Source organism: Lontra canadensis, unplaced genomic scaffold (genome assembly GCF_010015895.1).
Source record: "Lontra canadensis isolate GAN:19392208 unplaced genomic scaffold, GSC_riverotter_1.0 scaffold244, whole genome shotgun sequence".
NCBI classification, from domain to species: Eukaryota; Metazoa; Chordata; class Mammalia; order Carnivora; family Mustelidae; genus Lontra; species Lontra canadensis.
Window position 1 is genome coordinate 233989 of NW_022631238.1, and position 4756 is coordinate 238744.

The 4756-nt window shown below is 38.7% G+C and overlaps 1 pseudogene; it reads right to left on the reverse strand.

The window, feature by feature from the left end:
• Positions 1 to 547: 547 nt before the first annotated feature.
• LOC116862449 lies at positions 548 to 3197 on the reverse strand (annotated as a pseudogene).
• Between the last annotated feature and the right edge of the window lie 1559 nt (positions 3198 to 4756).

Sequence of the window (4756 nt, forward strand, 5' to 3'; positions counted from 1 at the left end):
TGGTCTCTCTATCTTTTGTTGTGCAGAAGCTGTTCAGTCAGCTCTCCGTTCTTCTTCAGGAGGAATTGCTGTATAAGTAGGTATAGATTTGCTATGTCCACGAAGGAGGTAAGTTCAGGATCTTCCTACATTGGCATCTTGGGTTAGAACCCTTTGGAATTTTCTACATAGACAATCATGACATCTGCAAACAATGACAGTTTTATATCTTCCTTTCCAATCTGTATAGCTTTCATTATTTCTTTTTATTGAGAATTCCTGGGATGGTGGTTATCACCCCCTCAGCCTGGAAGGAGGAACCAATACTGTACGAAATCACTCAGAAATCATACTGTCCCAACACCCCTAGCCAACACCAGGAAGAGAAAGGTCATTCCCTTGAAAACTGGCCAGTCTATGTTCCTCTAGGAAGGGCTGGGAGAACTGACACAGAGGGGACTATGGCATGATACTGGGGGCAGGATGGGGGTCTATTGGACCCCACGCTGGCTCCTCAAAAACCGGGGGTGGGGAAGCAGATTCACCTTTTCTCTGGGGCTGGGGAGACTCATTTCTTACCCTTGATAAGGCTGTCAGTTTTCAAAGCAAAAATTTCATCCTGTACATAGAGCACACGGTTTTCAGCAGTGAGATAGATACAATTCTGTGATGTGGCAGTCTTCCTAGAGATGTTCTCGGCTTCCTGGATCTTGCCCAGTCCAGTGTAGCCAGGGTTCTTGCTCAGGGCTTCTCCAAGCATCCTGGTGGCCTCAGCCTCACCTTCAGCCTACACAGCATTCTGCTGCTGTTCCTGCTTTGCTTTTTCCACCTGAAAATGGGCTCCCTGGGCCTCCTGCTGAGCTACTTGTTTGGCTTCCATAGCAGCTGTGTACTTTCTCAGCTAAAGCTCAGCTCTGTGATGACTACATCATCCAGGATAAGGCCGAATTCCTCAGCCCTCTCTGTCAGCGCCCATGAGATCAACAAGGATGTCTGGGCTCACTGGATAATTGGCTGTGAGGTATTGAACTTGGCCACACCACCCTCGAGCACCTCCTTGACAGCTGATGGCAGTCCTCACTCCTCCTAGTCTAGCCCTAGGCACTGGTACACTGAGCACAGAGCCCAACGTGGGGCTCGATGTCAGGACCCATGACCTGAGCCAAAACCAAGAGTCAGATGTTTAACTGACTGGGCCACCCAGGCGCCCCATCTATTGAGTTTTTAATGTGCACACCTTTAATTTTTAAGATTGCTGAACATTTTAATTTAAAATCATGCTATCATATTTCTGCTTTAATTTTTTAAATTATCTTAATTTAATCACCTTTTCACACATGACAACATAAATGTGGTTATACATACCTGTCCCCCTTTTTAATGCAGTCTACTATTTTCCTTACTTTGGGCTTGAATTTCCACCTCCTTCTTTTCTAAAAAAGAAGCTCCTCATTAACCCATTTTAATAATCTGTTATGTATCCTTCTATATTTTTTTGCATTCTTATAATCAATCATGATAGAAATACACATGCATGCATGTATAAACACATAATAGTTTTTTTGTCATTGCTACCATGATGGTATCATATTAATTGTACTTCTCCATATCTTGTATATTGTGTATATAATGATAACCTTGTGTAAATGTCTCCAAGTCAACTTATATAGTTCTAATTCATTGTTTTAAATAGTTGTATAATATTTGTGGTGTAGGTATTTTATAGCTTATTTACACTTCTTGTTTTGATGAGCCTTTAATTTTGTTTCCAGTATTACTATAAACATCCTCACACATATGACTTTATATATTGTGCTTATATTTCTATGGAAGAGATATCCAGGAGTTGGATTACCGAGTACAAGATGTGTGTGTGTGTGTGTGTGTGTGTGTGTGTTTGTGTGTATTGTTTTAATACACAGTTTTACAAGTTTTGGCTCATAAGTTCCCAAAGTCTTAAGACTTGAGAATTTTCCCACCAGTGTATAGGAATAACCTTTCGCTGCATCCTTACCAATAATTAGAATTATAACTCTTAATGTTTAACCATCTCATGTATGCAAACTAATAATCTCATTATTTCTCTAATTTGCATTTATCTCACTACCATAGATTTTTGGCTCCCTCCACCCATATTTATTAATACATTGGCAGTTTAGATTTGCTACTCTGTGAATTCCTGACTCTTATCCTTTTCCCATTTTTTTAAGTTAGGTTGTCTTTTTTCTAGTCAGTTTGTCAGACTATTTTCTATATAGTTTGGATATTAAACCCTTGTCATCTTTATTAAAATATATTTGCTGATTTGTATTTGTATATTAATGATATCTCTTGTCATTCAAAAAATTTGAATTTGTATGTAGTCAAATGTCAGTCTTCAATCTTTTTGAACTTTCACCATTTCCAGTGTAGATGATTTCTCTGACTCCTATATTGTACCTCTAGCTTCCTAATTTTCCTTGCAACATTCATATTGGTTTTCGTATATTTAACTCTAATTCAGCTGGATTCTGTGATGTACTGTGGTACATGCTATATGATAGCAGCTCAATATTATTAACAGTCAATTATATGTAAATTTAATTGCCACCTTCATTTTATATTTAATTATATATACATGTATGTAATTATATTGTCATTATAGCATATCCACTAAGGCAGATCCCCTCACTATTCCTTTTCATAATAATCTTGCCTGATCTTGGTCATTTATTTTTCCAAATAAACTTTAGATTATTTTGTACAATTCCAAAATAAGAAATACTGTGCAATCTAGTTAATATTGAATTAATTGTATTCTAATTTTATGATATCAATGAAATCTTCTCATCCAAGAACATAGTTTATCTTTCTAATTGGTCAGATTTTGTTTTCTGTCTTTCCAAAATGGTTTATGGTTTTCTTCATATAATTCTGATTTTCTTGTCAAATTTATTTCCGAATATTTTATATTGTTTCACTCTAATAAATGGAATGGTTTCCCAGTTCCTATTTCCTTCCTCCTTAACCTCTGGTATTTAAGCTCTACTCTGAGAATCTTGTTTTAAATATTGTCAGAGGTTCACCAAAGTGGATTATTGATTGATTTTGGAGATGGTGAAAAAGGTTAAATCACTCGATTATATGGTCCAATTCTTACCTGGAGGAAGCCAGGTAAATATATCCAGCCATCTAAACACCCTCTGCTCTATGTCTTTCATTTGTGTCTCCAGATCCATTTCCCAATCTTCTGCACCCTGCTGTTTGCCCCAGGAGTTGACTTCGCCCTCTGGCTTCTGATTGAGCTTGTCCAGTGGGAAGCCCGGTCAGGTCAAAGGGTAGGAGAGTGATGCCGTGACATTTATGCCTCTGAGCTCCCTCTGTGTAGGCTCATCATTGGCTGACTACATCCTTCATATGAAGGTTCCAGCTTCTGTATAGTGTCCCTCTATACTTAGCTCTCTTGGGCTTGGGATATATATTCTTTCCCCTCAGTCCTTTGGGCCTGGAGTTGCTAAATCACCCTTCAGTTACTAGCCTGGGGATGCTGATTATCCTTTTTGTTTTTCTTATACCCTTGCCCACACCGCATTAGTTCCTTTATTAAACTCTCCTGAAATTACCCAATTTGAGTGTTATCTGTTTCCTGCTGTGACCCTGACTGATACATACTTGTAACTCCATTTATTATTTCCTCCTTCCTCCTAAATCTGGAGACTCAGAGTAACTTAGATGCACCCAGATGGACAAAAGCTTTTGGGTTAACTTCAATACATAGTTTGAGATGTCTAAGAGGAAACATACTATGCATGATCTGAGATGTTTGTCTAAATCTTCTCTCTAAACCAAGACTGTAAGGCTATAAGCTTACCCCAGAGAACTCTGTGGTCTAGACTGCACAGGACACTCTGCCCAGGCTCCATCACTTCTTTCATCCACAGTGCCACCTCCCTTCCTTCTCTCTAACAGACTGGAACGCACTCTCAAGGCTGAGTAGGATTCAGTTTTGCTTCTTTATTCTTGCTGCATTGCAGAAACACAAATACTCTTGCTTTATTGTCTTCCCTCTCTCTTTTTAAAATTCTCACAGGTTTCAAATCTTTTACATAGTTTTCCAGGTATTATAGCTATAGTAGGAAATTCTGTATGAATTCAAATACAAATTGGTGTTCATGTTACAAAAAATAACAGTATTCAAAATATGATATCTAGTCCAAGATTTTTTATTACTAGCCATGTAAGTGTGACATCTATTCTGTTTTTAGTCTCTGATTCCTGATTTATGAAATGGAATCATTCTTCCTGGCTCACTGTAAAATATATGATAGTATATGGGGGAATTTAAAAACAACATATCTTGTGTGTGTGTGTCTGTGTGTGTGTGCGTGTGCACACACGCACACGCTCACACACACACACACACACACACATACACATATCCAGTGTGGTGGTAGGGGCAGAATCCCATTTTTCAACTTACTCGTCCTGTCCTTTAATATGATGGCAAATGGGCATTTGTTTGAATTCAGTAATCCTTTCTTCCATGATTTCAGACTGGCAATTGATTTATTCTCAATATAGAAAACAGTTGATACTTTTAGATTTTATTTTTATCATTTCAGTTGATAAACCCCAATGAACACAATCTTATTTTTAACCAAAAAGTACCCGGGGCACCTGGGTGGCTCAGTGGGCTAAGCATCTGCCTTCGGCTCAGGTCACGATCTCAGGGTCCTGGGATCGAGCCCCGCATCAGGGTCCCTCCTTGGCTGTGAGTCTGCTTCTCCCTGTCCCTCTG